At 37.0% G+C, this 26,485-nt stretch overlaps 1 protein-coding gene and 1 non-coding gene across 12 annotated transcripts in view; one reads left to right on the forward strand and one right to left on the reverse strand.

Moving 5' to 3' along the window:
• CHL1 (cell adhesion molecule L1 like) overlaps positions 1 to 26,485 on the reverse strand; it is a 214,700-nt gene that overhangs the window by 126,140 nt on the left and 62,075 nt on the right. The window lies entirely within an intron of this gene.
• LOC129471735 (U6 spliceosomal RNA) lies at positions 1,177 to 1,280 on the forward strand. The gene has a single exon (XR_008653704.1). It is a non-coding gene; the product is annotated as a U6 spliceosomal RNA (small nuclear RNA).

The raw sequence follows: 26,485 nt of genomic DNA on the forward strand, positions 1-26,485 counted from the left end.
GGAAAATACATATGTAAATGCATTCATTCATCCAATAAATTCCCTACTATTAGTCATTGTTAACATTTATTTTAATCATACATACTATGATAAAAGAAGGAAAGGATGTTTTATACCAGCTGTTCTCAACTGGGGTGGAGGAGAGGGATTTTTCCACCATGGATGTTCTTATGTTATCTGAAGACATTTTTGGTTGTTACAATTGGGAGAATAATACTGGCATATATTGAGATGCCAGGGATGATGGTGCTAAACATCCAATGTCTGTACCCATGGGGTAGTTACCCACAAAATGAATGATCAAGCCCCAAATTTCAGTAATGCCAATAGTTTACACTAGAGTCTGTATTCCTCATATGAATTTAATTTAACATGTATTTATTAGACAACTATCATATGCTAACATCAAATTGAATTCCTGTGAAGAAAAAGACATGTTAGAGACAGATAGATGAATAGATGGGTTGACTGGCTAGACTAATGAATAAAAGGATGGATGAGCAAGTACTTCATAGATATATGTGTACATAAATAGAGGGATAGTAGTCACAACATTCTACGAAGAACTAAAGTAAACCACTTGTGATTGCTAATCTCAGGAAACTTATACTCTTGTCATTATCTAATCATGTCTCCACATAATTCGTTCTATTTAATAGCAAAATGTTGGATCACAAAAAAGATACATGCAAACATGAGGTGAAGACTGCAGGCTAATTTTTGCATTGAATGCTAATGATATTTGTGAAGAGAATGACAATGAGGAGAAAGTGATCAAGTTTTAGTTATGTACTGCATAAAGCAAACATAATAATATCTTTTTCAAATGAAAGGTTTGTGTTTCTTTCCCATAAATGAGGATCCCCGTGTCAAGTGAGAGATGTATTCACTACGTGAATGGAATGGTTCTGCATGTGATTAGGCAGAAAACTGGAATACAAGGAAACAATCAGAGCAGGAGCTGTTAGAAAACCACCAGATGCCCCAAAAGCAGGGCTTTTACTTGGATCACTGGACACAAAATAAAAGTATTTTGTTTTCTTAGAGAGGCCCTGCATTCTATACAGTGTAGTCCAGCAAACAGATAAAAAGTGGCAAAGGCAGGATTTACATAGAGAGAAATAGTAAGTTCCCGCAAGTCTTCCTCATTTCTATTGCAGTATGGAAGGATCCAGAGTGCTTGCTTTGGTGACACATCTAAAACTTGAATGATACAGAGAAGGTTACTATGGTCCTTGGGCAAAGATGACATGCAAATTTGTGAAGCCATTCACAGTTTTCAGTGGGATGACATATTCAATGTGCTGAATGAGACAGTCAACCAGTCACAAACAGTCAACCAAGAATTATATATACAGCAAAATTACTCTTTGAAAATTACAAAAATAATAATAAGACATTCTTGGATACACAGAAACTGAGATAATTTCTTACTAGCAGTCCTGTACTGCAAAAAATGTTAAGGATCCTTCAAGCTAAAATGAAAGAACACTAGATGTTAACCTCAATCTATACAAATAAATAAAGAACACTAGTAAAGGAAAATACAAAAGAAAGTATTAAAATATTTTTGTAACTCTTTTCTTCTATCTGATTAAAAGACAACTACATAAATCAAGAATTATAATACCACGTTAATGGGCTTACACAGTATAAAAGTGTAATTTGAATGACAATAACAGCCAAGGAGGAAGGAAGTAACAGGTACATATTAGAGCAAAGTTTCTGTATACTATTAAATTAATTTTTATCTGATCTAGATTATTTTAGTAAAATGCTAATGTATTCCCCAGAACAGATACTAAGAAAATAGTTTTAAAGATACAACAAAAGAAACAAGATAATAAAATGGCATGCCAGACAATATTTATTTAACGCAAAAGAAGGCAGATATGAAGAAATAAAAAATCAAAGACATAGAAACACCAGGCATCAATTCTATCTTATCAGTAATTATATAAGACATAAATGAATTAAATACTAATAAAAAGTAAGGATTAGCATAATAGTTTTTATAATGATACGATTATATCCTATCTAAAAGAGATAAACTGTAGATTCAAAGGTATTTACAGAGCAAAAGCAAAAATGTAGGAAAAAGAAATAGGCTGGGCATGGTGGCTCACACCTGTAATCCCAGCACTTTGGGAGGCCAAGGCAAGCGGATCACTTGAGGCCACGAGTTCATGACCAGCCTGGCCAACATGGTGAAACCCCATCTCTACTAAAAATACAAAAATTAGCCAGTCATGGTGGCATGTGCCTGTAATCCCAGCTACTTGGGGGGCTGAGGCATGAGAATCGCGTGAACTCAGGAGGCAGAGGTTGCAGTAAACTGAGATTGTGCCACTGCATTCCAGCCTGGGCGACAGAGTGGGACTTTGTCTCAAAAAAAAAAAAAAAAGGATACAAATTGGAAAAATAAACAAAACAAATCTGGGGTAGTTATATTAACATTAGACAAAATCGACTTTAAGACAGAGGTGAATCATCAACAAGAGAAGATTTCTGGGCTCTAGTAGCCCAGGAGAACCAACATGACCAAAACTTTACCAATAGTAAATCATAGTGGTGAAGGCAAATAAGGAACCAGAAGATAGCACAGTACCCAAGCACTTGGATGTGAGGTCCCTTTCTGTTGCACTCCTGGAGTTACGTAAATTCTCAAGTTTGTAGGCAAATTTGTGAGGAGTAGTAGTGGAAGAAGGAATAACTGAGATACTGCACAATTACTAGGGAGCTTAAGTTACTTCGAGCAATTACAGGGCTTATCAACCTGAGGGCCCTTGAAATTTCCAACTCAATAATTCCTTGTTGTGGGGAGATATGCTGGGTGTTGTAGGAGAATTTAGGAGAATCACTGGTCTCTACCCTTGAGAAACCAGTAGTACAAGTCATTACTACCAAAAAATGAATCTAGACATTGTCAGTTGTCCCCTAGGGGACAAAATTACCCCAGTTGGGAACTACTGGGTTAGAAAATGTGATATCATTAATTAGAAATCCTGTAGCAAACAGCTGTAGTGTATGTGTTTGTGTGTGTGTGTGTGTGTGTGGTGCGTGTGTGTGTCTATGTGTTTTGACAAAGATACTTACTATTAGCTAACTTTTAAAACCAGAGAGGAAAGTTATTTCCACTATATTACTCATTAAAGAAGAGTAGTGATTAAACTTACTACCCACCCAACCAACCAAATTTTTCCTATTTCATCTCTACCCTTCACTGACTCCTTCTCAGAGAAAAAGGTATTTAGATGGTGGTAGTAAAGGTGATGGTTTGTAATGGTGGAAGCTCTTCAGTCCTGCATCTTGTGACCATTGTTGAACATCTCCCTTTAAACAGTTTCAGGTTGTCTTTCTCAGGGCCTGCTTGATACAGTAAAATTACCAGAAGCAGTTCTGAATTCAGCTTTACCAGTAATAAAATTGTTTCAGCACTTTAATTCTTATCTAAATTATTCAGCACTTTAATTCTTATCTAAATTATTTTGTGGCTCCTCAGTTTGCTGTTATTAATAAAATAATTTGCCACAGATTGTCTTTTCTAGTAAGAAGACTGATGTTCAATTTTCTTGACATATTTTGTTAGAAAATGGTATAGCTACCATCCATGACAGTGCCACAGTCTCCTGAAAATCCCTTGCAAAACCCCTCATTCTTTTAGATACAAAATTTTCATCACTGTTACGTACACTTAAAAAAAAAAATGCCTAGACTTTAGTAAGAACTTTTTAAATATGAATTTCAGTTTTAAATTTTATTTTTATCCCGACTTAGCAAAGATATTACATGACACTTCACCTGAAGATCCATGCCTCCAAAATACTGATCTTTACACACCTATATTTATTTATTTTTATTTTTTTTTCGGATAATAGAAACCTGATTTTAGGACAACATAACCATAATCAGCAGTTAAAACATACTCAATGTGAAAAAATGATCTACATTTTCATACAGTGGTTTTATACCCAGGATGAAAAAATAAATGCTTGTCAAGGAAAGGCATTAACACATTTTCAAGTGACTTCTCAAGTGCAATTTTATCCCTTGTCTCAGCATTTCATTTTTACAGCATCTATTAATCAAGTCCAAGCAGCCTTTAAGTCCCCAATCCCTACTTCGGATTCCCTCCCAATCACTGCCCACTTCTCTCACTGTCTCTGGTACTATCTTCCCTCCCTCCATTGTTTCAATTCAGCTTTTTGCTCTGCTCCTTCAATCATCCCAACTATACTATCCTTTGAGAACAGCAGTCATCAATTTCCAGAACCACAGAACAAGGACTAATGTTTATACTTTCAAAGGAGATTCAGAGAATAAAAAAGACCATTTAAGAAATGCCAGGAAAAATTGATTACTCCACAATTCAGAGCAACCAGTCCAGATTGTGGAAGAACAACACCACTTGTTCCCTAGACTTGGTAGTGAGATAAAGGAAAAATACTGCTAAATTTATCTTTGTTCTTTGCTGTATATGAATTTTAAAACTCCCAGAATCTAAGAAGCATTTACCTTAAGAAGGAAAGAGATTAGCTATAGAAAACAGCTCCTCCTAGATTAAAATAAATATTTTAAGAAGGTTAAGACTGCAAAAAGATATATAAGAAGATCCAAGAAACAAGAAAAGAAAAGTGATGCAAGAAACCAGATACTTTCTCCATTGAGAATCATTTGATCAAAAAACTTTTACTATTTCTCTGAGGTAGAAAGCCATATATAAATGGTGGACTATATTCTTTGTCTTTATCCTTAAAAATAACTGCTAAATTGCAGTTTTAAGATTTAAAGACTAAATCCCATTAATCTATTTTTCTAAGATACTGAATATTCGGCATCATTCTGAATATTGTTCTTCTGTGGGTCCCTTTTTCATGTGTCCCCATTAGAATACTAAGATCTGAACATGAGAAATATAGAGAGGAGAGGAAGCTAAAGGTTGCTTGAAACTATTTGAAAGGCAAGGGCAAACTCACATCTGAAACTCATGTTTCCTGGATTTTTCTTCCACAGTGTGGCTCACAATAATGTCATTTCTTGCTCTATGTCTAGGTTTGACAGAGTTCAGAAACTAAAACCTTGCTTCCTGTGTGAGATTTGCAGACTGCCATTCAGAAATTCATAAAATACTACCTTTACTGAATAGCAGTGTGTGTACTTCTACAAGGACACTGTCTATTCATTATGTCCAGTATCCCAAGTCTACCATTATACTTCTTGAAAAGAACAGTAAATTGTTTCCAAATACAATTTATTCTCATCCTTTTTATGGATAATGCAAAAAAAGCAGCACATCAAACAGGAAAACAGGTTAATTTTATGCCAGTCATGAAACCTGGTGACAGGTGCTGCCATATGTTGCAACAAAATCTCTTGGCCATGGGTCATTGCTTTGAGAGGTACTAACGAATGCTTGCAGTAGTGTGTGACATACCACTGGTCCCCTGGGATCCCATGCAAGATCTTGTGACAGGTATGAAATTAACTCACGGCATCATGGTATTTTCCAAACATGACAGCTCCCACATTAGTTGCCATTTAGTGCAATGGGGATTGTGGGGAAATCTGGAAGAACTAGTAAATGATTTCAGTGGGATCTCCTATGGGCCACAAGGAAAACCATCCCCAAAGAGAATGTCTAGAAAGGTTAAAATCATAAAAGGCAGTGGTCAAATACACAGACAGCAAGCAAAATAATTCTGTTTTGGATATTCTTGTAATTTTAATTTGCTTCCTGGCCTGATTTCTATAGAGCAGATGAATAAAGTATTCAGTATTATATTTTGAAGGGCTCTTTATTTCCTTCTTGAACTGGAACAAAGTTTCAGTCATGAGTTGAGGAAGTACTGGGCAACCACACTTCCTTACAACTCACATGCACAAGCACACAAACACACTCCACATTCCTGCCTAGTAAAATAAAATACAAATACCTAAATGCTAAATTTTATGTTTCTGCTAGATGCACAGATGTAAAATCTGTGAAATGCAGCTGTAAAACTTCTTGTTATGGAAAAGAAAAATGTTAAAAGAGCAAAGCAAAACATTTGCATCATATAACAAAGGAATGTGTCACTGGCTAACTTTTCTGATTTCTGAGTTGATTCTCTTTCCCATAACAATTCCAAATGTCATACCAAAGACAGGGAAAGGGGGAAATATGGAAAAGACAAAATAAGCAAATGTAACACTCAGAAATAAAGTCACAAAAATATTTATTTTCCTTGAATTCCCTATATAAAAATGACACGTAAGTTCTGAATGCCACTTTTTTTGCATTTTTTTTCCGGTATAAGGTAAGAGAAATAAATCCCAAGTATAGTGATTATAGTTTAAAATGTAAGCAATTGGTCATTCTGAAAAGGATAAAAGTAACATGGAAATGAATGTGGTAGAGAAGAGAAAGAGAAAATGAAAATATACAAGATTCAATGCTGTGATCTTCTGCCAATTGTCAAATTAAGGATTTTAATGTTATGGGTATTTGCAGATATAGAATATTATCCTCTGGTTTCACAGTCTGTGCACTAGTTACCCACTCCTCGCTCTTTATTTTGCTTTTTTAAACATAAACTTCCTTAAGAATGCCTTTATGGTTCCAGGATGTGGCTATTATTATATAATTCTAGCATTGAGAACATCTTAACACTTGATCAAATAATATCCTTTAGTTTTCAAGCAGATACATAATATATTTTTTAAAAAATCTATAAGCATTTAGTTTATATTTTAAATGACTTTTTAGAATGAATACTCACGTAACAAACACTACATAACACATATTGTGTATCAGGCACTGTTCTAAGTACTTTATCAGTAATTCATTTAATCTTAATAATAATAATAATCCTATGAGGCAGGTACAATCATCATCTCCAATTTTCAGATGACATCATTTGGGTATAGAGAAGTCATTTGAAAAGTCACCAGCAAATAAGTGGAGTACTTTAGAATGGAACCCGGATAATCTGGCCCACAGCCCATACTTTTTTTTTTTTTTAGGAGACAGAGTCTTGCTCTCTCACCCAGGCTGGAGTGCAGTGGCACGATCTCGGCTCTCTGCAATCTCCAACTCCCAGGTTCACGCTATTTTCCTGCCTCAGCCTCCTGAGTAGCTGGGACTACAGGTGCCCACCACCAAGCCCAGCTAATTTTTTGTATTTTCAGTAGAGACAGGATTTCACCGTGTTAGCCAGGATGGTCTCGATCTCCTGACCTTGTGATCTGCCCCCCTCGGCCTCCCAAAATTCTGGGATTACAGGTGTGAGCCACCGCGCCCAGCCCCGGAGCCCATACTCTTGAATTCCATGCCATGCTGCCATTGAAGTCTTTTTGAGATCAGTGTACGACTCTTTTAATCAGGAGATTTTCCTTGGAACTGAAGTTCCTCTTGCCTCTTATTGAAACTTCATGGTCAAAGGCAATTGAGTCACTGGGTTCCAATGATGCTGCAAACTTTATAAAACACCAGCTTTCTTCCAAACAGACTAAACCCTGCAGTTTCCTATCTCCAACTCCCCAAAAAAGTCTGAGAAGAAAGGCTATAACACTCTTAATATTGTGACAATCCCAGCCTTCAAAGCTCAAGTTGATTCATTTGATATATTTTATTGAGTATCTACAATGGGCACAAATCATATACAATATGATTGGTGGTGCAATATAATACTTTTAATATAGTGGTAAATTAAACAGACATAATGATCTTCACCTTCACAGCATTTCAGACAGGACGGAAAAATATAAAAGTAATCATGACAATGAATATATATTTATCTTAATTTTTAAAAGATAATATATACAATAATAATTTAGAGTTTAGAGTTCGACATATCTTTAACCCCAACTCTTCTAATTATTAGTTTTTAGAACCTAAATTACCTTCTTAAACATTCAAGTTCTAAGTTTTTTCATATGTTAAAAGGGTTTTAAGGATTAAATAAGATAAAAAATTAACTACTGAGCCAATTATTTGGCACATAGTATATATATACAATTAATAATATCCTTAATCATGATTGCTAATAATATTTAAATTTTATACAAGTTTTTTAACATAAGTTTATCCTTGCACAAGCATTCTTTTCAGTCTGAGATCTATTCTTTTGAACACAGTAATAGGCTTTATTTTCAACAAATAAAGATGTCTCATTACAGAACAATAACAAGTTTATTGACTTCCTCATTCAAAATTCTCATGAATATATGAAGTTAGACTCTTGGAAAAAAGGCCAAACATGTGGACCCTACTTGTCTACTCTTCCCTGCCTGTGATGTCATGAAAACCATCTGCTAGCTTTCTCTGCAACAAAGCAGTAAATATTTTGCTACAGATAACAAAACTGTGTCAGTCCAGATAGCACCTAAAACAATTCATAAGATATGGCTTTGTTCTATAGAGATGTGGTAAACCTAGGCCTACCGTTGCCATTAATATATAGCAAGAGGAATAAGAAAAGAATATTATGAAGTTTAAAAGAACCCATACACAACTGGAATGCAAGTAAGATGTTTGCTACTGTCCTGCAAATGAGTGATTTATTTTCTCAATCTGACAATGGAAATCTGACCAGTAAATATGAAGTTTGAATAAATAAATTATTTTAAAGTAGCAAAATGCCTTCATAGCATGTTAGCAGATGCTAGATAATGAGCCACACTGCGACTAAGAGCCTGACCCCTACCACTTAGCAGCTGTGTCAACTTGCGCAACCACTCACCCATCCCTTTAAGGGGCAGTTTCATCACTAGTAAATAGGTAGAATATCCCTAACCCACAGGCTGTTTCAAGAATGAAGTTTCAACTGTGTGCTGGTGCCATGCTAGGCAATGAAGTTGCAGTGGTGGGTAGGACCACACTGGTATCCATGCTAAAAGAATTTACTGTCTAAATGCGTAGTTAGAAAAGAGAGGTATTGCTTCTTGTCTCATAAAAATACTGAGGGTAAGTTATATGCGTCCACTAAAATAATAAATGAAGATGCCACCAGGATCACAGTAGTATACACAGAAAGCATCAGGATTCAATAAGACATCAATAATGTTTCTTGTACACTAGGAATTGGGTAAGTCATGATACAGATAAAAGAAACAGAGAGAAAATTGTGCATCAGTTTTGACAGATATACCTGTATTTCACAAATTGTGGAAAAAAATTATCCAATTGTAGATGACTTGGACACTCCTGAAAATGGTAAAAATTATCCTATTTACATTTTGAGCATCACACTGTGTGCTGCTTACAATGAAAAGAAGCTATTGGTAATATAAGTGTCAGCCTACAGCTCTCTAGAGTGAAAAATTAAACCAAACAATAATTGTGCCAGAACATTCTAGTACAGCATCTGAGATTAGAATATTGTGGGTTAATAACTTTCGCCAGAATGTTCTAGTACAGCATCTGAGATTAAAATATTGTGGGTTAACCTTGAAAAGCAGTTATTTCCCCATTTAGCTAATCTGAACAGTGGGTGTATGTATTCTGCTTGTTTAAAGACAGCTTTAGTCAGCTTAATAATTTGGAATGTTCTTTTTTTGTGCATGGTTCAACTTAAGCAAACACATTTCTATTAAAATAGTAAGATTTCTGAATATTACCCGGAATGTGTGTGGGGTATATTTGTGTATGCATTGTGTGTGCATGTATAATATTTAGAGTGACCAGAAATTGCATGTGGTACTCCGTCTAGATCTGCTTTTAACAATCTCTCCAGAGATGGTGACTGTCAGGAAGTGATCACTGAATTGAGATTTGGGAGGATGTATAGGTTAGTTAGTCAAGGAGGGAGAAAAATGTAATGAACACGACAAATGAGTACATGTGACAAATGAGTACATGCAAATTGTCTGTTTTCAGACTGGCAGGGAGAACAGAAACTAAGGAGGAAAAGAAGGTCAGTGAATGGAAGCTGGTGAAGTGAGAAGGGATTTGGTCAGAGTGGAGCCTCCCTGCTGTTGAGTCTATTTCATTGAGGCTTTTTAGGCCATGTAAGGAGCTGATCTTTACCCAAAAAGGAATGTGAAATCATCAACACATTTTAAGCAGAATTATGGCGTGGTCAAATTTGTATTTCAGAAATAATTATCTGGTTACAGCATGGAAAATTACAGTATAGGCAAGAGTAGATTGGAGTAGTTAGGAAACACATCTAGTAGAAAAGTAAATTTAACATAGGCATATCACCATCCTACCACCTCTAATTTAAAAAGCAGAAATATTATAACTTGAAAATAAGAAGCATTCATAAGAGATGTATACCCTTACTCTTTAAGTCATTATGATAGAAAACATAAATGTGACATCAAAATTCAAGATTCTGATAATTTCGTCACATACATTTGTCCTTGCACAGAAAATTGAGAGAGAATAGAAAAAGAAGAATGTGAATGTATTAAATATAGCTCCAAGCAAATATTGATAAGGCTTAATGGCAAAACAATAAGGGACTGGAGGAAACAAGTCCTGAATAAGATTAAAGAAGATAACACAGAGGCTGAGAGAAAAATGATGAAGTCTAGGAGTGATAATTGTCTTTATGGAATTAAAGAGCTTAAGAGCTTGTGGAAAAACATGGCTAAACTAAAACATATTGATTCAGGTTCTTGAATAAGGAACTCTCCTTTGGCCCAGGTGGGGCAAACCAACCACTTCCCAAGGGTGCAATAATGTGGCCAGAGAAACAGCAAATTCATTTTGATCATGAATAATTTATTGACCTGTTTCTAGCTATCGCACACTCACTGATGCCAACAACACTGAACAACGCACAAAACTTCATAAAATGCTGAATTTACTCCCACCTCCTCACTGTGAAATATTACCAAGCTCCCACTTTCCTAGGGTCTTACACCTGCTGTACCCTCCACCTGAAGACTTTCCCAGATATTCACAGAGATGTCAGTCAAATCTCAGGTTCAAAGGCACTACTTCAGAAAGACCTTCCTTCATCATCTAGTTTAAACCAACGTACACCGGCTTAATAGGAATGATCACTAGGTGACACTTCATTATCTCTTCATTGATTTGGCTGTTTTTTATCTCCCTAGATTAGACTGTTGCTCTCATAAGGGCAAAACTTGGTCTTATTCACCTCTCTATCCCTGGCACCAAATGCCTGGCAAATATGAGAGTTCAGTAAGTACTGGATGAATGAAAGAATGAATGAATAAAAGGATGAATCAATTTGGGAGCAAGTGCCAAGGAGTCATCTTTATGATCATCTTTGGAATTTACAGTACAAAATATGTCCATTGCTGCTTTGAACTATTTGAACATAAACTCTTCCCTAATCCTGTAACTTATTTTTCATAATGTGAACAACTCTACAGTATTTCTAATTATAAGATCTAAAATTCCCTTTTGCCTTAGATTTCCTGCGATTGAAAATGCCATGGCTAATAGGCTAATACACTAGCGTACTCTATTAGCCACCTGAGGACAGAATATGGGTCTTATTTATCTTCCCATTTCCAAAGAACGAAAACATAGTCTCTTGTTAAGAATGGAGTTTGCCTTCCTGAAATATTTCTGAAAGAAGACTAGAAATTGATGAAACACAAGTATTTCTATTACCAAACCTAAAACCTGGAAAAAGACTATAAAATCTATGCAAAAACAACAAAGTACACCAGGATGACAGGAATACAAAAAACACAAAATTATGAATTGGAAATATGTTTGTCACTATACTTAAGAGTTGGAAGAAGGCAATAGCATGCCTGCAAATATGACAAAGCACAAAGTAATAATAAAACAAAACAACAACTACAACAACTAATGTAAACTCCTGCACAGAGTAGGCACCCCTACTCTGCCAATATTTTTGGCATTGCTACATGTGCTTATACAAATGTAATGTGTTTCAAATAACAGTAGCAATATTACAGGAAAGCAAAAAAACAATGAAAATTTTAACTAATTACTTGAAATAAGAATTCCCTGTATTGATAGCAGCTGGTAAGATTATTTATAGGAATGTTATTTATAATAGAAATATAAAAACATTATTTTCTCAATTCTATTAAATCCTGCTACATTGCAGAAAATGTCTACCATATTTTACAGTCAGCACATATCAAAAGAGTATTTTATCACAATGTGATTTCTAATAGCTAGAGATATGACTACCAAATAGAAATGTTACAAATACATAATCTCCACCTAACAAGAAGGATGACTTTTCATAAGACTGCTTCAAACATCACACGTGTATTAAATGGAAGAACTAAGATGCTTCCCCAACACACAATATCCTTACCCACATTCATCAATGTTCACTTTGATTTCCCCTTCCTCTCTCTGTGGCTTCTCTGAATCTATTTGTCAGATAACCTTATCACACATTTCCTGATTTCTACAGCTTAGCATAAAAATATCAGCCTTCTCTGCTCTGCACACTGGCTTTCTATTTATGCCAATGTTCATTCAAAATTACAAATCTTCAGCAGTTTTTCTCCAATCATAAATGAAAGCTTCCAATATACAAATCTTCATTATATCTTGGGAGAAATTCTCTTTGGATACCTCATGTAATATGAATAAATAATAAGAGCTACTATGTATTAGACACTGTCTTTTCATTTAAATTTACAAAAGTGCAAGGATTCTTTTGAGACAGGGTCTCACTCTATTGCCCAGGCTGGAGTGCAGTGGTGTAATCACAGCTCACTGCAGTCTCCAACTCCTGGGCTCAAGCAATCCTCCTGCCTCAGCCTTCTGAGTACCTGGAACTACAGGCATGAGCCACCAACCTCACCCCATTAAACAATAGCACAATAAAGTAGGCATTTTTGCTTTCATTTTGGTAAGAGAAAACTGAAAATCAGCGAGTTAAAATGGCTTGCCCGAGTTCACAAAAACTTTCCTTCCCCCTCCCCACAATCCTTAGAAAATGGAACTTTGTCCAAAATATAAGATTTTTTTTTTTTTTGGATTGGAGCAGTATTTTTGACTTTTCATAGGGTGATAGATTTAAAACATGTCCACAAACTCTTTGACAGCTTCCCATTGAGAGATGAGGCTTATACCTCTCTCCTTGAGTTCAGGCTGGTCTTAACGACATACTTGTAACCAATTATTCTAAGGTGTGATCAAACAAAGCTTTCTACTTCCTCTTGGTTCTGTTAAGATGCTTGCTCTGAAAAAGCCAGCAGTCATGCATGAAGTTCAACTACCCTGAGACTGCTGTGATGGGGAGGTCACACATGTGTATGCCCTCGAGTCCACAGCTCCAGCTGAGCTCCCAGCTGGCAGCAAACATCCACTACAAGCCATGTGGGGAAGCCGTAGTGAACAGCCAGCCCAGGTAGAACCTTCATATAACTGCAGCCCCAGTTAACACCTTGACTGCAATTGCATTTAAAACTTTTAGCAAGAACTGCCCTCTCTATATTCTTAATCCACAATATCGCAAGCAAAATAAATGATTGTTTTTGGCCACCAAATTTTGGGTAATTTTTAATGCAGTAACAGTAACTAGAACAACAGGTAGATGTCTAATCAGCTTGGTTCAATGGAAACTTCAAAAATAAGGCAAGGCTCATTCTTTTCCACCCGGATCCCCTGCCCTTTCTGCCCACACCTGGGATCTGTCAATGACAGTGCTTCCAGGTCCAGGTGGTAAAAATACCAATCAGGTCTCCGTAGTCTCCCTTTCAACCTCTCTACCTATGATTGGTTAGAAATAATATTGAGTCCTAGGGTTTAAATTCAGGGAAAATACATGTGAAGCCTCATAGAGTTCTCTAATCCAGCTGTAACTGGTTTATCAAAGACCCTCACCTCAGTAAAACATTAGCCTGAAATAGTTCCATTTTTTTCTTCAAACACAGTTTTCCACACTATTTTTTGCCAAATTCTCTTTTCCCATGCCTTTATGCATTTGATTCTTCCACAAATCTCAAGTCACTTTCTGTCACGAAAACTCAGTTTGATTCAAAATGTTTCCCGCTTCCCCCCATTTCTGGCCAGAACTATGGCTGGAAGGAGCTGAAATGAAAATAAAAGAGTGATGTCTCTTTTTTGCTTCCCCCTTCCTTTTAGCACCTTGGAATTATCACACCTCTTCTAGCCTGGCCCCTCTACTGGGTCAGGTTCTACACAGGTCTCAGGTACTTCCACCTTCAAACCATCTTCCTCCAGCTTCCTGGAGATCTCACTGCCGCTTGCTGCTTTTGTCACTGTACCTGTTACCAATCCCCTTAGATGAGGTACCAGCAACAGCTCAAGCCCAGCTGCTTAATACTGGGTCTATTTTTGCTGGGTGTGGTGGCTCATGCTTGTAATCCCTGCACTTTGGGAGGCCAGGGCAGATGGATCACTTGAGGTCAGGAGTTTGAGACCAGCGTGACCAACATGGTGAAACCCCATCTCTACTAAAAATACAAAATTAGCTGGGCATAGTGGCACATGCCTGTAATCCCAGCTACTTGGGAGGCTGAGGCAGGAGAATTGCTTGAACTCAGGAGGCGGAGGTTGCATTGAGCCAAGATCATACCATTGCACTCCAGCCTGGGCCACAAGAGCAAAACTCCATCTCATATATATATATACAGAGAGAGAGTCTTTTTTATCTACAGAACATTCATGTACCCCAGCTGGGCCAAAAGGTGAGAACGTAGGTGCTCCACTGACCCTCCCTAACATCTCTCTCAATTTTTCTCCTACCTGCCCAACATTGGCACAGAAACAGATTCGGAAGTTCATTACTGATTCAGTTAACTAAACAGGGAACATTTGCCAGTCTCCTTCTTTCAGGTGGACCAGTCTATACAAATGATTAAGTTGGAGCCCTTCACTTGACTTGAGATGAGAAAAGCGCTATAGAAGGAATCCCATCTGATCATAAATGATGCACATTCCACAATGCTAGAACATTTCAAAGAGCTACTCCCCTCCTTCCTGACTCCAAAACTTTCTGTGCACAAGCTGAGCAGCTGGTTGATGGTTGGGGAAATTGAGTTTTTTCTTTCAACTCTTAAGAAGCTCCTGAGAAAGGATTCCGGCCATAATTTTTTACTTCTCTCTTTAGTAAATCGTATACTAGGCTAATCTCTGCATGCAGCTGTGAACTCTAGTTACCAATTTGAGAGTAATAATAGCAACAACAAAATACAAAATCCCACTCAATACCCTTTAACATTCATAATTACTAGGGAAGTGTAAATAAAGCCAATATTTTGCCATCTGATTCAGCTCTGCCTTTAACCCTATATTCTCGAATACTGGAAAAGAGGTAGAGTGAATTATTTCTTAAACCTAACTCCTAATAATTGAACTCAGGATTTGAACTCAAATCTAAATAATTCCAAAGATTCTTTATTAATTGTTTTCTGTATGCTAACAAGACTATAAGATTTATAGCTGCCTCAAAGTGAATTCTTATTCAACTTTGCAAGATATATTTATGGCATGTGCAATAATATTGAGGGAAAGAAGAAACCTGTATTAACTGAAGTAGGAAATCTAATCCAAAATATGTACTGAGAGCATAAGCTAGTCATTATTTTATTTTATTTTTTGAGATGGGGTCTTGCTCTGTCACCCAGGCTGGACTGCAATGGCACAATCTCAGCTCACTGCAGCCTCTGCCTCCCAGGTTCAAGTCATTCTCCTGCCTCAGCCTCCCAAGTAGCTGGGATTACAGGTGCCCACCACCATGCCTGGGTAATTTTTGCATTTTTTAGTAAAGGCAGGATTTCACCATGTTGGCCAGACTGCTCTGAAACTCGTGAACTCAAATAATCTGCCCATCTCAGTCTCCCAAAGTGCTGGGATTACAGGAGTGAGCCACTGTGCCCGGCCTAGTCATCATTTTCAATACATTTTCTTCATCACTGCCATAACCTCTGAAACACTTTATACTTTATTATTCCAAATTATTTTACTCACAGTTTGATGTAAATATACTACAGAGTTTTAGAAATCTACTTTCATTTTTATGTAAAGGATTATATCTATTGAACATATGTTGGGGCAAAACACATTTGAAGCAAGAATAAACAGAAAATGCGATAATGACAACAAATGTGAAGTAAATAAACTAGCAGCTGTGAAATGAAACCAAAGCATGGTTTTTCATAGGAAAGAATCATTTTAGAATTGATCATCAACAGAAAGCTGATCAAACTCATTGCTAAAAATGACGATATCAAGGCAAATGCATTTCTATGGTAATTGTTACATTTTTTCCTTCAAGAAAATGCTGCTTAATTTGCTTTATGTTATATTTTGGAAATAGTTCACATTTTAAATCTATTTTCTTAAGAAAATACATCTTGAGTCTTAGGGAGAATATTTGTTGCCCAAAAGCTGTATAATCTTTTTACATTTTTCTTGACCTTCATGCAACAATTTAGTGGAGAGAATCAATGAGAACCTAGCCTCGCCTTCGAAATACACACACGGTTTAATTAGGTGTTAATTTTAAAATCGGTAAAGATAAGGAGATATAATGTATAAGGTGATTTTATATCCTCAAAAAAGGAATTTTACAGAGTTTGCTTTTGGTTTTAGTTTTTGACTAATAAAATAACAAAATCAAAAATCCTCATAATTTTAAGAGAACAGCTACTAGAAAACTTCTTAATACTAACATTTCAAAGGAAGTGAATGCAGTATTATGAAGTAAAATATAAATGTAAAATAGAGGAAAATGAATAATTCCACCCCACCCCCAAGGCCTAAATCACCTTATGGTGGTTAATTAGGATCTTATGCACAGGAAGTTGCTATGAGGGCAAGGAAACAAATTCTCATTAAATTCTGTGCCCACAGGTCACCAGGGAAATGATGGTGAGACTCTTCATCTTAGCATAATTTTGAACAGAGGTCTTGCTGCCAAGTAAAGCTGCTTAACAAAAATGGCATGGCTTATTTGTTTCATTTTTCAATAGGCATTTATTTAAATCCTATGGTGTACTGTGAAAAGGCACAAAGTAAATAGAGCATAGGGTCCCTACTACTGTGAAATAGGAAATACATACTGGAAAAAACAGATAAATGCAAGATTGATCAATACAGATTCATCAACATAAAAAATAATAAGGACAAATTATGCAGGTAAATGTTATGGAGGTGCTAACACATGATGTGTGATCAGCCAGCTTCCTGCAGACTTGATTCCTAGCATTTAAAGTAAGAGGAGGGTGAAACCATTTCCCGCACCCTCAGATAATTAAGAAATCTCTTCAGCTCTTATTAACTATTGTTGTAATATCACAACATGAAGTGTAAATAATTGCATCTTAAAGTGCCCTCCACTGAACTTTGGAAGTGCTGCCTTGCTAATCTGGAGAACATCTATCCTCAACCACAGTAAATTTAAGAATCTACAGTGTGCTAACATTTCTCAGGACAATGCCATTTGCTCTTGCTTTATTTGCTCAAAATGAACTGCAAGTTTTATTTCATCTTTAACCCTTTGGGGCAGGAAAACCACACAATCACTATCAGACATATTGCAAAGTAAGCCTCTGTCCTGTTGTTGCTAGCACCAAAACTGGAGCTTCATGTTTTCATAGAAGAGAAAGAGCAGCTGCAGAGCAAACTTGTACCTCAGGAAAGGAGTCAGTTTGCTCATAATTTTTATCAATTCCAAAGAAACTTAAATCTAAGTAAGAACATCATGCCTGTTGTGCAGCTAGATCTTCAAAGTGAGTCCCTAGCCCCCCTTCTAAACAGATTGCTTCCACTGAATCCTTCCCATGTAGAAATTGTATAGCTTTCCTTGTTAAATAAATGTCTCCATTTGTCGCTCGCTGGTGCATCACTGTAGGTCCTCATCAGAGCCACTTGTAGGTCTAAAGGAACAGAGGCTTAAGCTGAGGTGACTGCTCTTGTTCCTGCCACAGCTATAGGACCAAGTCGTGAATAAGCTACCAAATCCTTCAAAGTGCAAGAAAGATGGATCCTTCTCCTGGTATATATGCTTAACCGAGGATACTGTACAACAAAGTTGGCCATGGTACTAACCTCACCATATTTGACAAATCTTCTGAGAACTGTCCCCAATAATACCATCTGTCCCTAGTGGGCTAGCCACACAGACTAAGAACCACCACTGGCTTCAAAGCCCCACCCATCCATTTCTTTCTCTGTGCACGGAATGGTTTGTTTATTAGACAGCTTGTTATTTTTGACGGAAGTTCAAAAGGTTTCCAGAATTTGAATACTGAGGAGAAATGTCTCCCATCCCAGAAGACTCTTAGGTTGTTTATCCCAATTTACTACCTCACTCTCTATTCCACTCCCACCTTACAAAAACTATCGAGTTTTAAAAACCTTGAAATTCCACCTTATTAAACTCCCTGCTTCACTGTAAATACAAATTCTGACATCTCCCACCCATTCCCCACATCTCCCACCCATAGGTTTTGAATGAATATGAGGATCACAGATCAGTGTATAGAATTCTAGAAACATTTCAGGTGCAGGCCTACCCCTTCTCTTTACATATCATCCCTCATTGGAACTGCAGAATCAGATCAAACAGAGTTGGAATTTCGGCTCAGGAATTTAGTGCGTTTTTTGACTAAAATGTTAGTGTGAACTTCAGTTTTTCACCTGCAAACTAAGAATAATAAAAAAGCACAATTATTTGAGTTACAATGATCAGTAAGAAATATGAAAATATTATAGCAAATATTCATTGAGTGATTATTATAGAAATGTTACAGCAAATTCAACACTTAGTCTGTGCTCTAAGCACTTAACCAGTATCTTCTGATTTAATCATGTAACAACCTATCAGGCAAGTATTTCCATTTTATAGATAAGGTAGTTGAGACATAGAAATGTTGAGAAATTTGGCCAAGTTCATGCAGCTAGCAAATAATGGAAGCAAGAATGTGAACCTTAGCAGTTTGTCTCTGGAACCCTCTCTCTTAGCTACCCGTTAATTAAATAACATATCCTATGAAAATAAGAAATAAACACAGCACTTGGCACACGGCCAATAAGCCTAGTAAATGGTTGTTCCTTAGCAGTAGTAGTGTGGGAGTAGTAGTGCACATTAGACAGGTTTGACGTCCCAGTGACGTGATGTAACACCATTATTAGCAAATTTACAAAAATTACTACTGCAGAGGTCTGTAGCTCTCCTGTAGTTCTTTCCTAGTGTTCAAAATAAAGGCACTTCAAAGTGGTCTCTATGACTGACCGGGAAGCAATGACTGGAAAGGAATGTTTACACAGTGTTGTAGATGTCTAATTCACTAAGTACGCTGGTATTTTATGCAAACAGTCCATTGTGAAATAGACAGAAGGTCTTTGTTGTCCACAATGACACATTTCTCCTACAACTCTTAAGACTATTTTATTAATCAGATGTCCTTTGTTAAAAGACCAAGGATCATTCATTCTAAGAGTTAGATTGTGAGTATTGACCTCTAGCTTCCCAAATATTTCCAAATTCTGAATATGTCAAAGACAGGGAGTGAGAATTTACTTCTTCAATCTTTGGGTTTGGAACACAGTAGGTCCACAATATATATCTGTACCATGTATAAATGATACAGACCAGGGGCATTTTGTTAATTTGACAGTCCTCTGCTATTTCTTAAAGAGGCGAATTCCCAGCAATTATTCTCATTGTTGTTCCTTTAGAGTACGGCTTTCAAAACTAATTCTACCATTCTGTTATATGTTTATTAAAAAAACTACGTGGTCCTATTCCTACCGAGTTATTATTTCTACTGGATTGCAGAATAGGACATCTACAAGTTCTTCTTTAAAATAAGTCCCTAAGTGTAGGGAAGAAAGCAATAAAGGCAGGGGTTATGAACAATATCATTTACTGTGTGGGCTTGCTTTAAAAGTGCGTAAAGAAATAATTCATATCTCCTATTCATGTGACAGTGAGTTTAGTGTTATTTGAATAGAGTACATAAAAAGACTCCTTCAACTCATTTAACTACTAATTGGTTATCTTTACAGTAAAGTCTACATGACAGAGTCAGAGCAAAGTACCCAAGGGACAAAGAAATGTCAAACAAAAAACTCCAAGGCATTTCTGCAAGTCTAAGACTGTGATAGTGCAGTCCATCAATACTATCCATCTTAGATAAGCAGATCACTGGAAAGAAACACACAAGGAAAGGTCATTCTTTTAAAATCCACATTAGCATTTTGCACTACTACTATTTGGCACAGCACATGAATATATTCAAAAGGCATAGCTTATACAATTGTTTGTAGGTAAGAACAGTGCAAAAATATGTGGCATAATTAAAATCATTCTTTCAACATTCCCTAGGCCAATATAGATGTGGTGAATGTTCTCTGAGCTCGAAGAGTTATAAAAATGTAAAAGTAAGGTATGCAAAAGCAAATACATGCATAAATCAAAAATTTAATATAATTCATGTCTTTGGGAAAACTCACTCTACATCAATTATGTGAATAAATCAAAGCTAGATGCAGATGCAGATACAGAGATACGTGAAGGATTTGGAGCAGTGACAAATGCAAATGGAAATGAGGGACATTTTATGATGTCTTATGTACCACATCTCATCACTGTAAGTTTCCAGTAACAAATGAACATTTCATTTCCCTCACATTATTCTTTCTTAAAAGAAAAAATGACAAATAAGAAACGTGTCACAAGGATACAAAGAAATAGCTGACAAAATTCAGAATCATCAGGTACAAATGAGAAATTTTCAGTTAAATGTTCAGCAAGCCCTTTGGCTTTTTTTTTTTTTTTTTTTTTTTCCTGATTAACTACTCTAAGAGCTGCAACTCTTAATGTACCTATACCACCCTGAGGATGAGATTGAATTAGCTCTTACAAATGGCAAGGAGTTCACTTGATAAATCACCAGCAGTCTCGGGGCACTTGAGTGGACAGAAGTTGGGGTAAATGAAGTGGCCTTGCCTGTGATGGAGCTTCAGTGCTGGCACATCTGGATTCCAGTTGAGTGCAACTTATTTAGCAGAGAAATCTTCAGAAGAATCTACTCTCCAAATTTCCCTCACTTTGCATAGCACTTGAAGTGGTCTTCATGTTTCAAGGCTATTCTGAATACTTTAGGGAAGGATCCTCTTGAAATAGCTAAACAAGGTCATTAGGAAGCTGTCATTAAAGATTAATACATAATTGTAGTTCACCTTATAGTTGAATGGGAGGAAGGAAACTCCAGAAACCCTAGTGGGGCCAAACTCACAGGTGTGTTTTGTTTAGTTTACACAGTGACGTCTTTGAAGTCTTGAATGAGCTCCCATGTCTTAAACATTATGAGTTGTAACATTAAAATGCTGGCCGGGCCCGGTGGCTCACGCTTGTAATCCCAGCACTTTGGGAGGCCGAGGCGGGCGGATCACGAGGTCAGGAGATCGAGACCACGGTGAAACCCTGTCTCTACTACAAATACAAAAAATTAGCCGGGCGTGGTGGCGGGTGCCTGTAGTCCCAGCTACTTGGAGAGGCTGAGGCAGGAGAATGGCGTGAACCTGGGAGGCGGAGGTTGCAGTCAGCCGAGATCGTGCCACTGCACTCCAGCCTGGGGGACAGAGCGAGACTCCGTCTCAAAAAAAAAAAAAAAAAAAAAACATTAAAATGCTGATTTCTGTCCTTTCTTCCAAAACTTAGAAAGTATGACAAGACTAGTTCTGCTTTGGCACACGGCAAAATTCTTCCAGAGCTGAGCAGAGCTTTCCTGCTTTAAAACAATCCTGTTTTTCAGTGCACCAGGCCTCACCACTCCCTGTTGTCTTATACCTCTCCTGATACCTCATCCCTTAGCATTTAAATGTGTGAACTCTGCCCTGTAAGTACTATGTAGATCTAGGCTGTGAATATACTCAAGCTGCTAAAAATTCTCAAACTCGATTATTGACTTAAGGAAGTTATTAAGAACATATATCGTTCAATTTCTTTCTATTAAAACATTGAGGATTGAATTATAATCAGTAATAATTGTACTTCAAAATTATTATCTTTTTATTCAAAATTTATTTGTCCTTAGAAATACTGATAGAGGTTTTTGAGAGCTGGTTGTTAAGTCTGTGGCTTATGTTTCTCAATACTCATTCTATCTTTGTGTTTCAAATCTGACAGTTACATTAATAATCAAAGAGCCATACAGTTTTTAAAGCTGGAATGTTTCAATAATATCATTCAGCTCTAATTCATATATTTTACAAGTAAGATCTTAGCTCAGTAAGTTTGTGACTTTTCGAGGCCAAACATGTAGTGAATATAAAATTTAAAGATCGAATATGATTTCTTAACCTCAGCCCAAAGCTTAATTTTAGTAGCAACTGGCCTTATTTTCTTCCACGATGCTTCATAATAGAAAAAATAATGTTATTTTCTGAATTTGAGAAGGCTCTCTCTCCTTCCTTCCTTAATTTTTCTCTTCTCCTCTTTCCTTCTTTATTCTTTCCCTCCCTTCTTCCCTCCCTCTGTTTATTTTGCTCTCCTTCCTTTTTTTAAAAAAGACCAAATACTTTACTTGGAGGTAAAAAAAAAAATAAATTAGCAAACATCATGCTAAACAGATCAGGGGCTGGCTTCACTAAGTAATTTTTATGTAACTTTGATTACACTTGGGTTACACAATCTTGGCTCTTCTTTTTGTGCAATGATCAAAGGTAAAGCCATAGGGCGTTCCCTTCTGACTAACTGAGAGGCAGAACTAGTGACTACAGCATTATTATAAGGTTTAACAACATAGGTCATCATTCAGAAGAATCTCATTTATTTCCGCAAAAAATCAACTAAAATTAATTTAATAAACAATAAATAAGGCCGACGGAATGGCTTCTCAAACTGTCCAAAAAAAAACAGGCTAATTTCTGACAATCTGGTGGTTACAGAGCTGCTGACGCCTTGTGGAAAAGTCTGAGAAAAAATAATTTAATTTAAAAACCATTTGGCTTCCTTAATCTTATTTGTTTCTTACTGCTCTCCTCCCTTATTTTATTAGTAATGAAGTTTATAGGAAAATAAGAGTTTCTCCTTCCAAGGAAGGTTTTTATGTAGACTTTTTCTTTCCACCTTTAACTTCTAAGATTAGCGTTTTGAACAAATTTCCCAAACTACACCCCAGCTGTGTCAATTTGGTAGCTTTTTGAAATGATCTACCTGCGTCTTGTTTGGTAAGCTATGGTAGTCTGCAGGTGCCTGTGCTTGTATAAATCTGCTGTCATGCTGGTATCGGAATGTTATTTAGGACCTGGGAGTGAATCCTCAAGCATGACATCATCATAGTCGAAACAAGGTTTGAATAAGGCCCTTTTACACTCTGTAAATAATAAACCTACATTATAGCAAATTTTATGTCTTAATAGATAGTGATCTCCAGTTGGCCAGTAATATGCAGTTGACTTAAAATATACAGTCAACGTAATTATATTCTAGTGCCTTGATACAGACTTATGTTTTCCTTTAAGAATGTAAAGGAAGATGGCCATTTTTTGATATTTCAAACATTTATTTATTTATTTGAGATAGAGTCTTGCTCTGTCACCAAGGCTGGAGTGCAGTGGCGCCATCTCCACTCACTGCAACCTCCGCCTCCTGGGTTCAAGCAATTCTCTTGCCTCAGCCTCCTGAGTAACTGGGATTACAGGTGCGTGCCACCACACCCAGCTAATTCTGTATTTTTAGTAAAGACAGGATTTCATCATGCTGGCCAGGCTGGTCTTGAACTCCTGATCTCAAGTGATCTGCCTGCCTCGGCCTCCTAGAGTGCTGGGATTGCAGTCATGAGCCACCATGCCCAGCTGATATTTCAAAAATTTACTCATTACACTTTATTTTCAGTGTTTGATGCACTGAGATTGTGTGCACTTTCAGTCTTGCTAAAATTTTAGAACAGAGACAAAACACTAGAAAAGTAAGTTTAATGGGCCCCATGACCAGAAATTCTAATTCTGTAGGCCCAGCCTGGGACCCAAAAATCTGAATATGCAATCACATCCCAAGTTAGCCTTTTACTTATTATTCAATTGTTCATTTAATAAACTCATTGTGGCAAATAGCAATGGTAAAAAAAAAAGTACCTCCTTTCATGAAGCCTTGTAATACATAAATAAAAAGATATAAAATGCTTGGAAGTAATAAGAGCTATGAAAAAAATAATACAGCAGGGTAAAGCAGATAGCAAGGAATGGTGGATGAGATAACAAGCAATGGGATATACAGGAAAGGCCTCCCTCATAAGATGATGCTGATAAGTGGCTCAAGGACCAAACTTTGAAGAAATACTTTTTTAAAAACAGGCTAAGGAAAAATAAAATTGATGCCTAGCTTCTCAGCTTGAACTTGGGGTCAGACACTTCATATATTTTCAAATTTCCAGTTTCTCTTTGTGTTTAACTGTTTGTTCGTATTTCTCTGCAATTCCTATCTCCTGCCCCACTCCCACTATATCACGCACACACACACGCATGCACACACACAAGCACGCGCACACGTGCGTACACACACACACACACACTACAGATACACATACTTTTATTAGAAAGACATTTGCAGGCCAGGCATTGTGGCTCATGCCTGTAATCCCAGCATTTTTGGAGGCCGAAATGGACAGATTATTTGAGCCCAGGAGTTCAAAGCCAGCCTGAAATGTGGTGAAATTCTATCTCTACAAAAAAATACATGCATGGTGGCATGTGCCTATAGTGCCAGCTACCCAGGATGCTGAGGTGGGAGGACCACCTGAGCCCAGGAAGTCGAGGCTGCAATGAGCCGTGATCAAGCCACTGCACTCCAGCCTGGGTGACAAAGGGAGAATCTGTCTTGGAAAAAAAAAAAAAAAAAAAAGATGTTGGCATACATTTAAAATAAAGGTGTGTGATAACTGTAGTACCTTCTTTATAAAAAAAAAAAAAAAAAAGGACTCAGTTAATAACAATGTGATGAAATTGCCAAAAAGTTAGTAACCTTAGGGTACAGATAAAGAAGTGTGATATCTAGAACAAGAGATGCAATTGTCTCACTTTCATTTGTCCCACTGAAGCAACACCTGGAAAATTGTATCCAAGGGTAGGTGCTTCTATTTAAAACGGATTCAGACAAGCTGAGCTTTATTCAGAGTCAAGGTCCGAAGATGGAAGAAGGGACTGACATTATCTCATGGATGGAAAAGTTGAAGGAGCTGGAAATGTTTTCTTGAAGAAAAAAATGGCTCAAGTAAGATATCAAACCTATCTTCAAACATGTGAAAGTAATAGAACAGGGTTTCGATTTTAATTTACATGGTTCCACAGGGGAGAACTGGGGAAAACAAATGAAAATTCTTGAGAGAGAGATTTGAGGCTCCTACAAACATAACTCCAAGCTTGGACTTGAAAGCCCCAAGAGGGAAAGATGTGGAAGTAGATGTTGGCCACAGATTGCAATGGCAATACCCTTCAATATCCCAAGAGTGGTTGAAGGGAAGGACATCTGAGGTCTTGTTGCCTAAAACAACCTGTAACACATGACTCATAATTATATGATTCATAATAATATGATTGATTTCCCCAAGAAACAATATTCTCTCTTAATCTGAGAGGCCTTTCAAACCAGAAGTCATGTTGCTTCTGCCTGACAGACAGCCATGCGGGAGCAAGTGAACATTTTAAATTGATGCAGTTAGCCATTAAAAGGGCCCTGCAGGTGTTTTTAAGGTTTGCTCCCTCCTTTTGAGACTTTCCTCTTTCAGCCTTCCTGTGTCACCTCCCAGGTGGCCCCACAGTTATGTGAACACATCCAATCCATAGAACATGCTGTCTCTTCGGGAGCCATTCAAGGTGCTATCTCCAGATTCCACCTTCTCCTTCAAGATGAGACAATGTTAACAAAACAAATAAATTCAATGATTTCTTCACCTATTTAAGTGACATGATTATGATTTTTTCATATCTGTGCACTACTTGCACTTATTTTTAATTGGCTTACTTTTCTATTTAAATTAAAATATCTTAATATGTTCTCCACTGCTATAAATGGGAAATCAACACTACTTTACATAAAAAATACATGAATTGAAATAAAAACAATTTTAAATAGATCTGTGGCCAGCTGAATCTCTGATTTTGAGGTTTGCTGTCTCTTTATGAAAAAGAGAGCCAGGCACAGTGGCTCACACTTGTAATCCCAGCACTTAGGGAGGCCAAGGCAGTAGATCACCTGAGGTTGGGAATTTGAGACCAGCCTGGTCAACATGGTGAAACCCCGTCTCTACTAAATATTCAAAATTAGCCAGGCGTGGTGTCAGGCACCTGTAATCCCAGCTACTTGGGAGGCTGAGGCAGGGGAATTGCTTGAACCCGGGAGGCGGAGGTTGCAGTGAGCCAAGATGGTGCCACTGCACTCCAGCCTGGACTACAGAGAGAGACTCTGTCTCACAAAACAAAAACAAAAACAAAAACAAAAACAAAAGAAGAAGAAGAAGAAAAAGAGATGGTGTTAAAAATTAGCTATAAAATCATGATAGCACAAAACCAGCCTTTGACTCTACCTGAAATATTGAAAGAATTAAGGGAAAGAGA

Source organism: Symphalangus syndactylus, chromosome 21 (assembly GCF_028878055.3).
Source record: "Symphalangus syndactylus isolate Jambi chromosome 21, NHGRI_mSymSyn1-v2.1_pri, whole genome shotgun sequence".
Lineage (NCBI taxonomy): Eukaryota > Metazoa > Chordata > Mammalia > Primates > Hylobatidae > Symphalangus > Symphalangus syndactylus.